This window comes from Macrotis lagotis, chromosome 1 (assembly GCF_037893015.1).
Source record: "Macrotis lagotis isolate mMagLag1 chromosome 1, bilby.v1.9.chrom.fasta, whole genome shotgun sequence".
In the NCBI taxonomy this organism is placed as follows: domain Eukaryota; kingdom Metazoa; phylum Chordata; class Mammalia; order Peramelemorphia; family Peramelidae; genus Macrotis; species Macrotis lagotis.
The window spans coordinates 237,022,770-237,035,583 of NC_133658.1; the positions used below are offsets into that span (position 1 = coordinate 237,022,770).

At 37.2% G+C, this 12,814-nt stretch overlaps 1 protein-coding gene and 1 long non-coding RNA gene across 4 annotated transcripts in view; one reads left to right on the plus strand and one right to left on the minus strand.

The window, feature by feature from the left end:
* ALK (ALK receptor tyrosine kinase) overlaps positions 1-12,814 on the plus strand; it is a 1,220,046-nt gene that overhangs the window by 816,527 nt on the left and 390,705 nt on the right. The gene's annotated exons all lie outside the window — the stretch shown is intronic.
* Positions 1-12,814, minus strand: part of LOC141515471 (uncharacterized) — a 186,130-nt gene that overhangs the window by 99,616 nt on the left and 73,700 nt on the right. For all 3 annotated transcript variants that reach the window (XR_012476335.1, XR_012476334.1, XR_012476337.1), the window contains exon 2: positions 1,704-1,868. This is a non-coding gene — a long non-coding RNA (uncharacterized LOC141515471). The remainder of the gene's footprint in view (positions 1-1,703; positions 1,869-12,814) is intronic.

Consider the following 12,814-nt stretch of genomic DNA (forward strand, 5'->3'; position numbering starts at 1 on the left):
GTCTCCCCCCTGCAGGCACACAAGGAGACTTGTGATTTCCTCCTAGGTCTTTATCATAGTTGACATATTCCAACTGTCTAGGTTTCCCTGTTGCTTCCCAATCAAGTCCACTCTGTGCTATGGTTATCCCTTGCATTTTTATCAGTCCTGGAGTAAATAGAAATCCTGGGACCAACCTCAAAAATAAAAGTATAAATTCAGACCATCCTTAATCTAGAAAACACAATCTTATTTTGATCTGGTCTGGAAAGGAAGTTGTCTCTGGTAGGATTGAGGAACACAGAGGAGTGATATATTAGGAAAAAATCTAGACTCAGAGTGAAGAGACTAAATCTTTTATTGAGTGTGTAACTTTGCATAAGTCATTTTATTTCTCTCACTCTCAGACTTTCTATCTTTAAAATGGGTATAATAATACTTTTATCATCTATCTCACAATGACTTGATTAGGAAAGTGGTTCATAAAACTCAAAATATCATATATATAAACTTGAACTATCACTATTTTTCCAGGATTCTGTTACAGATTATTTGCTCCAAGGAATTCCCTGAAATCCTGGACTAAGTCAAGTTCTCTGTCTTGGGAACACTGAACTAACATGACTTGAATGTTCATTCAGCAAGTCTTGTGCTCATTAGTGTCCTCATTTGTCTTAAGCCTTTGAGACTCAGATCTGCTGTCACCTTCTCCATGAAGCCTTCTCTAATCCTTCTACTGTGGAAATTAATAGACTCCTATTGCACTTTGTACCTCTCTTAATAAACTTTTACAATCTGCTTTGGATTCCATTGATTTGCAGATTCTTCTTATCTCCTCTATTATATTATAAGTCTTCAAGGGTACAGACAGGGTCTGTGTGTTTCCTGTCACGATGACTGTTTAAAATTTTCCCAGATCCTATTACTATTCAATTAGCCACTCGTTCTTATAAGCATTTATGAAACACTGGCCCAATGGATTGAAGACTGTCCTTGGAAAGGAAAATGGGAATTCAAGTTCCTTTAAGATAATTCCTTAGAGCAAATGAATTTCCATTGGAATCCAAGAAAAAAAATGGCAGCTCAACTATCTATGGCATTTAGAGATTTCCAAATGACTTCTGCTTTGCACTGGCTGTGACTTGAGGGTGAGTTGCTTAACCTCTCAGGGTTCTAAACAGCTTTGGCAGAACATGTTCTTTTGAATAAAAATGAAATAAAGGTGTAAATATGTATATAGATACATATAGATTATATAAGTTGACATATATACAAATATTATATCTAAACAGACACATCTTCACACATACTATATATAGTTTTATGCAGAGTGTCCCAAGGCTCTTAATGCTGTTTCAACTTATTTAAACCATTAAGCCCTGCTTCAGAGCCCTGGGATCTTTGTATTCAGAAACTACCTCTGACTTATACTATATGACTATACTCAAATTGCTTAACTTTGGTGCTCTAGGCAACCTCTAAACTATAAACTGAAGAAAAGGTTCTGACCTTCTTTAATAGAGGGAGATTTCTCGCCTGAGAGTTCCATGTAATCAGTGAAATCACAGGTCTTATAGGACTTAGCACAGTGCCTAGCTTAATATATAGTTGCTTAATAAATGTTTCTTGACTAACTGGCAACTCCAATCCCTATTCCTTCAAATATATACACATATATGAGCACATAATGAAATCATAGATCTAAACCTGAAAAAAAACCTTACCTTAAAAAGTCCAAGATCTTCCTCTGCATCCAGGACCATTATCCTGACCTATCTCTAGCCTTTGGACTGGGATGAAGGAGAAGCTGATGACTTTGCACAGTCTTCTCTCACTCAAATCCAATTCATTTGCAAGTCAAGACATCACCTCCTGGTGTCATTGGTCCTCTTTGAAAACAAACAACAAAAACAACAGCAAAATATGTATGTGTGCAATTACATGAAATTTATGGTTCTATGGGTATATCTTTTCTTTACTATATACGGTTTCATATATATATATTCATATATACACATTATCTTTATAATTATTAATAAGTACTAATTGAGTAATTTCAATCATCTTAATAGTTCAAAATTATGAGTCTGAATCAAATGATTTAAATAGAAAAAAAATCCCTGGATTTTTGTTAACTGGTATGATTTTGAGAATAGACTGAAATCAAACTATGCATTGGATTTGACTGTAATGATGTTCCCCAGCTGGCCAAATTGCCCCCTTTAAAAAAAATGTATCTAAGCTCTTTACTTGATGTCACAGGAACATAGCCTATGAAGGAAACCAGGTGTAAAGCCCTTGGATGCCTCGTTCAATGACAAGTTGAAATAGGAGCGTTCCAAAGGCATCCTGCTCTCTGGCCCTGACTCCATTCAAAATGCACAGATGTTTCATAAAAACTTATAAGGATGGTGCCATTTGCCTCAGGTGGCTAATGAACCTGCTTTAAAGAATTCTGCGGCATCGGAGGACTACAAATGTAGAATGAAAAAAAAGAGCTGCTAGGTCAGACAAGGCTTCAGACATTAAAAGCGAGACTTGACAGATATAGACTGAGAGGGTGTTAGCAGTTGATTGGATCTATCTCTGGAGCTAATTCATGGAATCAGCCCCTGTTGAAAGGAGCCACCTCAAAGACCTCATGATTCCAGTTGAAGATGAACTCTCAAAAGCTTGCCAAAGAGAAGGTAATAGTTTCAACTGGATCAGGGGCTAATGAAAATAATATAGGAGAAACCTTTCAAACTACTATTTGAGGCTGGGATATCAACTTTAAGGTAATGATAATCACTAGAAACTAGTCTACCAGGAAAGGTAAGTGTGACATGAGAAGTGATAGGGAAGCTTTTTTATACCTTTATAGCAGTTAGGCTTTGAAAATAGAAAGGAGCCCCTAAATTGACTAGTATCAGATCAGTCACATTATAAAAAAATAGAACACTTTATAATGGTGAACCATTCTTACTAAAGATTTCTTTAGGAAGTATCTTTCTTTCTTTTGTTCTCAGCTCATTAATAAATGTTTTTAGTTCATTACACCATTAACTCCCTATGTGATGTGTGCTTTTTTGATGTCTTCTTCCTGTTCTTATTTGAATGCAGTTTGTATCCAAAACCAAATGTTGGTATCATATAAAATGACTGAAAATACAAATAAAAATGAATAAATAAAAACTGCAGCAATTAATTGTAGGATAGGAGTGAATAAATTATTGATCTTGTCAGTTTTATTTCCCATAGAGGATAAGAGATGATGGAGACCTTGGAGCTTATCATATCAACTCTATCTTTGTACATCTGGGGAAACAAATAGTTCAGGAATAGAGAAAAAAAGAGTGATGTATATAACTCAAGGAGCATGTGTTTGGAAGTCAGAAGACCTTTATTCAAATTTTAATAGTGGTAAAAGTGTTAGTTTTTGGAATTAGAAGAATAAAGTTCTAATCCTGATTCTGACCCAATCTCCTTGATGACCTTCTATGTGGGGGAAGTCACATGTCCTCAGATTTCTCATTTTTAACAATGAAAGAATTATATTAGATGACTCCTAAGGTCCCATTCAGGTCTAAAACTAGGATCCCAAGTTCTGGCTACATATACAAGCTGAGTTAGAAGTAAAAAATAATTTAAAACATCTTCTAACTCTGGGTCACAGGTGCTTTTTTATGAAAGGAGGGTGTCTAAATTTCATAGAACATTTTATAATTCAGAATTGTTCATTTGTTCTATAGATATGGCCTTAGAAGATAAAGACCATCTTGAATTATGCAACCCTCCCCCAGGAAACCAACACATCCTTTAAGACAGAAAGTAAAATGTGGTTATTATATGGGATAAGACTTAATAAAGGACTTACTTACATTTCTTGTTTTGATAAATAGCATTCTATGAATTTTAATCATATTAGCTACTTGTTGTTTTCAAGCTCCAAGACTCCAACATGTTGCTATTACTTATTAACTGATTAAGAGTCAGGTCAGGGGTGGCTAGGTGGCTCAGTGGATAAAGCACTGGCCCTGGAGTCAGGAGTACCTGGGTTCAAATCTGGTCTCAGACACTTAATAATTACCTAGCTGTGTGGCCTTGGGCAAGCTACTTAACCCCATTTGCCTTCCAAAAAAAAAAAAAAACCAAGAGTCAGGTCAAAAAAGATAGTTTCCAAGCATTGACATATGAAATATTTACGATGTTTAGTTATTGCTTGCAGGTAATTTATCCTATGTTTGTGAAAACAGAAGTAGACTGACCACCTATACACCCACATTATGGTATCTTAGGGATTTAAACTGAGGATCGTGCTTTTGTTCTAGAGATGCAAATAAGTTATCAAAGAGAAATCAATGCCAATTTGATCTTCCCATGAGAAATCTCAGAGTGATATCTCAAGTCTGATTCTGATCTCACTGTTACAGGAAGAAAAATAGGCCTTTCTCATTTGCCAGAATATTCAGTAGTATACCTCCATTACCTACCCAGAAAATAAGTGGAGAAAAATTCCCTTGAATTTGATATTAGAACATTTAGGAAAAATTATCATATAATCACAGAATTTTTATGGAGGAAGAGATTTATGAATTCATAGACTCAGTATTTCAAAGTTGAAAGAGATCTAGGCAGCAAACCTCTTTAGTCATACCTCAAAAGAATTTGTTGTGGTTGTTCAGTCATTTCAGTCATGTCCAACTCCATTTGGAATTTTCTCAGCAAAGATTCTGGAGTGCTTTTGTCATTTCCTTCTCCAGTTCATTTTACAATTGAGGAAACTGAGGCAAAAAGGGTTAAGTGACTTACCCAGAATCGCATAGCTAGTAAATGTCTGAGGTCAGGCTTGAAATCAGAAAGGCTTATATTTCTGACTCCAGTTAGAAAGGAGAAACTAAATTGTTCAAACCTCTTAATTTTACACATGAGGAAAATAAGGCACAGTGAGTTTAAGTGTCTTGCTCAAAGTTTTGGAAGCATCTCTTATGGCATTTGAAACCAAATTTTTTGACTCGAATTCCCATGCTCTAGCACAATATTGATGAGAGCACTAAAACAAAGCAAAAATCCTTCTCCAAAGGCTGAAAATAGAAGCATAATCCCATCCCTTCCTTCTCTCTAGTTCAGTTATTTCAGTTATGTTTGACTCTTCATGAACTTATTTGAGGTTTTCCTGGCAAAGATACTAGGTTGATTTGCCATTTCCTTTTCAAGTTCATTTCACAGATGAGGAAACTGAGGCAACCAGAGTTAAGGGACTTGCCCAGGGTCACCCCTGCAGTAAGTTTCTGAGGTCAGATTTGAACTCAGAAAGATGAGCCTTCCTAACTCCAAGTCTGACACTCTATCCATTGCACTGCCTAGCTGCCTTCTTCTCCCTGTGTCTAAATTTACTAAGGAGCAAATAGAATTATTGCCAATGGGCATTACAGGTCAAAGCACTCCTAAGTTTTTAAAAAGTTTACTATGAAGGGCAGCAAGGTGGTGCAGTAGATAAAGCACCACCCTGGAGTCAGGAAGACCTGAGTTCCTCAGACACTTAATGATTACCTAGTTGTGTGATCTTGGGCAAGTCACTTAGCCCCATCACCTTTTACTCTGCATTTGCCAGTAAAAACTACAGCAAAATGAGGCTGTACCATACCAACTGTTATATCAAAAATAACAAGTAGGAGAAATAATGGAACCAAGAGATGGGGATTTTCTCTACTATAGCATGTCAACCCAGTAATTAAAAAATGATGTACCTTTCTCTGCCTCGTTAATATTTGATAGAATTAATTTATTGTGCATCACTATGTTTATGGAGCACATGCTACATGCTGCAAAGAATTTAAGAAAGTATAATGCATTAGGACATTGGAATCTGGAGATAGCAAATGAGCCTAGATCCAAAAGTGTAGGACTGTGGGTATGGAACATTGAGTATGCTGTCAGATTTGGTTGACATGTTGGTTAATTATGCTGAAATTATTTTTTTCTCTCTTTTTTGTTCATTATTTCTTTTGAAATAGCTCATTGTGTAGAAGGGAAGCGTAAATTTGGGCATGAAAGTGAGCCAAAACAAAAGATATCAAGTAAAATTTTAAAAGAAACAAGGAAGTGAGACTAGAACTATAGAATTTTCTTAAATCACACAATAGTAAGTTACAGAAGGATAAGATCTCAGATTTTCTAATACCTAATCTAGTACCCCTTCTACTCATACTCAAGTATCTGAATTGTCAAGGACTATTATAGGTGGTCTATAGCCTGACTATAATAGGCACAAAGGTACAAAATTTAGAATCAATGAGTCCCTTTACCTGCCCTGCTTCTCCCCTGCAGTAAGCTCCCCAGCAGTATCTTCTTCAAGATTGGGAGAGTTCCAGAAACTCTTTCCCCTCAAGACCAATATCAGCAAACTATTGCCCTCCTCTAACTCTCTTACACAGTTGATATCTGGATACATTTAATGCTATTCACCCCAGGCACAAGAATTGAGAATTGTGTTTCTGCATCTGTATCTCAGTGAGTCAGTCAACAAATGCTTACTGAACCCTAACTGTGGGTCCAGCTTAAAGATAATATGAAACCTTGAACAAGGATTAGGGTGGCTGTTTCTCTGAAGGCCTACATAAAATCAGCTTTGTATGTTGAATCAGAGAATCTTAGAATGTGAGAATCAAAAAAAAAAAAAAAACTCATGAAATCATCTATTCTTGAGCTCCTCTTTTTACAGGGGTGGCAAGTGAAGCCCATAAAGGTAAAGTGAATTTTCCCAAGCCTACACAGTTTGTTAGTTGTGAAACTAATATTCTGCTACTGTTACTATTACTACTACTGTCAATCACTACTACCACCAGCCCTAAGTCTACTATATCTACTACTTCTACTATCAATAATAATAATAACAATAATCTAATTGTAGCTAGGCATGGAATTTTTGATTCTTGTAGATCATTCTAAGCAGTAATCTCAAACTAGGAAAACCTCAAATGAGGTCATGAAGAGTTAAACATTAGCATCTTCTGAAGGACTGTTGAGGAAAGAAGAGAAAGAATAAGGATGCTTCTTTCTTAATATAGCCAAAATAATGTACTCTACATGGAAAAAAAAATCATTTACTTTGGTTCCACTAAAATTGAACAGTCATTTTGGTGAGGGAATTAAACTGACCTACAGCTCAGTGAATGCAAAAGAATTATTTTACCTTCCAACCAGTTATTTGTTTATTGCCTTAGAGACATTGTTATGCTTTGCTTTGTGACTCAAATCTGTGGGCCAGCTCCGGAGAGCATCTTATCTTCCCACACTTTTCCCTTGATTTGGTTTTCTGACCTCCTCTGTCCCCATGTGTGATCTATCAGAAATCATTTGATTGAATCGCCTAAAATCCATTTTCCTTTTGCTTTTGGCTCCTTGGCCATAGCATCTCTGTCTCTGATTCGTAGCCTCTGCTTTCTCCAATGTCAAGCATCTGCTAATCTAGCCTTTGTAGAAATGATTGTCTTTCCAAGAGGACAAAGTCTGGGACCTAATGTGGGATAAAGGTTTATCTTTGCAATATACCACTCTTGTGTTCATCCTGCCTCTCTCCCCCTTTATGTGAGATCAGCTGCCTTTTGAAAATCTGCATTTGTCTCTTCTCAGCTTATTCCCATGTGCTACTTACAGGGTTTCAGTTCTATAGAAATCAGCAGTGAAAGGGAATTTGTCTTGGTAAAATAATCATTATCATAGCTCTCAAATTCCTGCATCATTTTAAAGTTTGCAAAGTGCTTTTTGCCTATGTTTTCTCATTCAGTTCTCACTATCACTCCTAGAAGTAGGTTCTATTTTGATGTACATTTTACAGATGAGGAAACTGAGACTCTGAGAGGCTAAATAACCTCTGCAATGCTGAGACAGGATATAAAAATCCTACCTTCAGATCCGGAGCTCTGTTCCCTATGCCACATAAATATGAATATTCATCTTCTGTAGCTAGTTAAGGAGGCAGTGTGATGCAATAGATATACACTATAGACTGGGAGTCAGAGGATATAGTTTCAAATTCTGATTTTGAAATCTCCCTCTGTAACATTGTGGTGAAAGATGAAATGTAATTTACTCAGCCACCTTCATCAAGTAAAGTAACCTTCTTGACCTCAGTTTTCTCCTCTATAAAAAGATTATGTTAGTCTAGATGGCTTCAAAGGTCCTTTGCAACCCTAAATCTATGATCTATGAGTCCTACTTGAGGGTCTCATAAGCATCTCAGACCACATGTCCACCTTCAAATTGAGTGCAATCAAGAAGCATTTATTGAGCAATTGCTATATTCTAGGCATTATGGTTACATGGGGGGGGAATGGAAACTGTCCTTGCCTTCAAGTAGCTTATACTCTACTTAAAAGATAAGTAAATACAAAATGTTCACAGAATAAAATTCAACTAATTTGGGGGTAAAGAGAGTACTAACAGCTACAAGCATCAGGAAAGGACTCGTGATTCTTCAAGAGGATGGCAGAGGCATAAATGAAACATCTCACTTGGGGATCAGTAAGTAAAATAGTGTAGTTAGAGCACAAAGGTATTTGTAGTGCAGTGGATAGAGTGCTGGGCTTAGGAACAGGAAGATTGAAGTTCAAATCTTCCCTAACACATTAACTGTGTGATTCTGGGAAAATGCACTCTCTGGGTCTTAGTTTTCTCATCTATAAAATAAATTTGGTAGTTTCTAATGCCCCTTCTTGTTATAAATTAGATCTATGAAGATGAAGAATAGGTAATCTTTTTTAGAAAGTCAGGACAATAGAGAATTGTGAGGCGATTTAAGTGACAAAAAAGAAGAGTAACTATTTAATGTAAGTGACAAAAAGAAGAGTAACTATTTAATGGTGGAGGAAATGGGGACCTACCAAAGTTTCTTGAATATGATGTGGGACTTGTGCTCTTGGAATTTCTGTTTGGCAATTTGTGGAAGGTGAAGAGGAGAGACTGGAGGCAGGAATTAAGAGAATGTTGCAAGAGCAGTAGTTCAGGTGGAAAGTGCTGAGGTTTTGAACCAGGCTGTTAGCCATATGAGCCATGAGATGTATGTAAAAGATATTTTAGAAGTTAAATTGAGAAGTCATTTTTATTAGGTCGAGCTTTAATAAAGAATTGAGAATGATGATAAGGTAGGCACATGTGTGCTTAGAAAGGTGGCAGTGCCTCCACAGAAATGGGGAAGCTAGAACTGGGACAGATTTGGTAAGAGTGTGAAGGAGGGAGAGAATGAGTTGTAGAGCTGCCTATGGGACTTCCAGATGGACCCCTCCATTATGATGTGAGACTGAATCTCTGTAAAAGTTGAATACTCTGACTTCTTTACTGTTGTTAATGACATTACCATTCAGCCAGTCACTCAGGTATCATCTTTTACTTCTCCCTCTCCTTTTTCTGTCCCTCATGTCTTACATTTAATCAGTTCACAAATCCTGTAGATTATGACCCTTAAATTTCCAATCATATAATCATAGAATTTGGAGTTAGAAGCAGTCTTAGAGATCATCTAGCTCAAACCCCTCATTTTACAGTTGAGGAAACTGAAGTTCAAAGAGTTTTAATAACTTGCCCAAGGTCACAAGTTTCAGAGCAAGGATTTCAAGTTAAGCCATCTGACTCCAAATCCATATTTTTCCTCCTCCGTGCCGAACTGCTCTTCCCCCTCTGATTTTGTGTGTGTCTGTGTGTGTGTGTGTGTGTGTGTGTGTGTGTGTGTTTGTGTATGTGTATATATACAGGTTGATAATGAGGCATGGGCAAATAGCTTTGTGCTTGTCAGCCCTCTCCTCTTCTTGTTCTCCTGCTAGTTACTGTCCCAGTTTGGAAGTAGGAAGAACTTAATTTTGTCTTTGCCTTTTGGTTTACAACTCACATTTCCTCCATGCCAGCTCTGCTGCCCTTTATAGCAAGGTTTATAGCTTGGATCATTTGCTCAGTTAACACTAACTTAATCTGAGGGAAACCATCCTGAACTGAGGAGCCACCTTCTTAATTAATGCTGAGCTGGCCCCAGTCTTCCATTCCACCATTGTTTCTTTTTATTCCCCCTCGCTTCCTATGGCCTATAGGATCTCACCAGTCCTCTTTTCCTCTCTTCTTCTGAACCTTACCTTTTATCTTAAAGGCCCTCCCTTACACAGGCCCTGCATATCTTGTGAAGTCCCACTCAATTTCAACCTTAAGATTGAAAGTTTTCTCTTCTAAGAACAGCCAAGAACAAAACTGTCAATACTCTAAACAGTTCATGTACCTGAACTTTCTTTGGCAGAATGGAGAATGATTAAATGAATGAATTGAATAAAGAGATGTTTATTAGTGAAATACCAAGCATCAAGTGTTCAGCATTGAAACAAACACCAGAGTGCAACTTCTGCCCTAAGGGAGCTTATCTTCTAATATTATTCAAATATTAGGGGATAACCCTTTTAGGGAAAAGTATTTTAGTTTGGAAAAAAAATTGCAAGGATATTGAGAGGAGCTATAGGAAGAGAACACTGGCACATCATTTCCAGAATTTATTTCATTGTGGTTCCAGAACTGGAAAGTAGAGGTGAGAGAAGGTGTACATGGAGAAAATGGATGGAAATTAAGTACATTGAAGCTTCTAGTAATATACTGGGCTATATGAAGCAATTCCTGATGAGAGTAGTAGGGGCCCCAGAGTAGAAAAGTTGGAGCTGAAAATGTTGACTCCCCTAGGACATGTTATCTGGTCCAAGGACTGATGACCTGGAAGAACAGACTTCGTTTTGTTTCTGATTCTCCGCTATCTGTACCATACTGCTGCCTAGGGATGAGCAGGGGAAAAAACACTGAATGGAGGTTTTCCTGGTTGTCCAAGACTAGGCACTGTTTCAAGAACAGCTGGGGGTAGAAGGGAAGGGGGTGTCTTTTCAGATGAAAGATACTCCAACACAGATCCCCTGGGGAAGAATAGTGACTATTCTGAGATAATGTTCCAACTCCCCATGCCAAGGCCCTCTGAGCTGGAGAAAACCTACATGACAGCTGGCAGGAGGCATTGATGGGCAATTCTGATTTCATATTGCCATAACAAACTTGGTGAAAAGGATTTCTAAAAGTCCCAGAAAACTAAAACAAAGTCTCTTGGACTTCCTGCTGCTTTCATCAGGAATTCCCACAAATACTCAGACTTGATGATTGTGATGGTAAATGGATTAGGGCAATTATTTGAACAAATGAAAGCTAAGTTTGATCTTGTGAGAAAAGAACCATAGTTTTAGAGGTGGAAGTAACCTCAGATCTTGTCCAGTCCCTCTCATTTTACACATGAGAAAACTGAGACCCATAAAAATGAAATGACTTGGCCAAGGTTGCACAAATACTAAACAGTAGAGTTGGGATTTAAACTTGGAACCTCTGGTTCTATTTTTGGAACTCTCCTCTACATTATACAGCCCCTCCATTCTGGGAGATAACTCCAATAGCTGTTTACTAGATTTGTGACCAATTTGCAATGAGAAGCCTTATTCTAATAAACCTTCCACCCTTCTTTGTCCTATCATCCATTAACTCCTAGCATATAACTCTAATTAATTATCTTTTATACAAGAATAATCATTTCACACTCCCAAACAATGACGGAGAAATGTGACCAGCCTTTTAAGGGCTCTTCAAGATCTTTGCACTATGGAGGAGGGGCAGGAACTACTTAGATTTGGAACTATTGACCGAATTTCACAAAATTTCAGAGTTCTAAGTGATTTCAGAGCAATCTCTTTCATTCCCGTGATTGAAAAAAAAATTCTCTTACAACCAACCAGCTAAAAGATTACTCAGTCTTTGAAGACTTCAAACAAGGGAAATGAATACCTCACAAAGTAATCCATTCTCCTTTGGGACAGTGATAATTATTAGGAAAAGAGATGGTTATAGTGTAATAGATTCAAGTATCCCTTCTGACATGGCTGACTGAGTGACCCTGGACAATTCACTGAACCTCTCAGTTGCTCTCAAGCAACTTCAAAGACTTAAAATTACAAAGAAGGTGCCAATATACATTCCTAGAGAGAATATTCTCCTGAAAATAACCAATACCAATGAAATCACAGTACAATTCAAAATAATGATTAGAAAATTTTCCTAATATCAAATCTAAATTGGCCATTTTACAAGGTTTACCCTCTATCCCTAGTTTTCCCTCTGGGGCAAAGCAGAACAAATCTATTCCCTATTTCACTTTTTTTCCAGAGATCTGTCATACCTGCCCCACTCCTGCCAAGTCTCCTCCAATATAAACATCCTCTTAAATACTGGATTGATGGTCAACAAACATTTAGCAAGCCCATCTGTATTCTAAACACTTGGAATTCAGACATAAAGAAAACAATCTCTGCCCTCAATGAGTTTTCACCACTATTTTATTTCTTATGGAACTCAGATGTTCCACAGAGATTTGACTGGCCACAAACCCAAAATCTAGAGAGAGAATAGGTTCCCAAAGCTAAGAAAGGCTCTCCAGCTTTTGCTTTATGACTTTAGGTTTCAGTGGGTCAGTCAAACGTTTATCAAGTTTTTATTATGTTCTAAGTACTATGCTAAGTTCAAGAGTACAAAGAACAAAGTGAAAATAGTTAAGGCTTCAAGAAGTTTGCATTTCAAATGAGGTAAACAATATGTAAATAACTGGTACAATCATGGATGTATGATGCATAAAGGGTCCATAGTCTACAGAAGAAGACACACAGGGGTGTGGATGTGAAAAAGATTAGAAATAAAAAAGAAAAAAAATAAAGAAAGATTTGAGCTGAGTCTTGAAATAAACTGGAGAATTTAAGTGGTAGAAATGAGGGGGGACAAAGCATGAAGGGTTAAAAGGGGA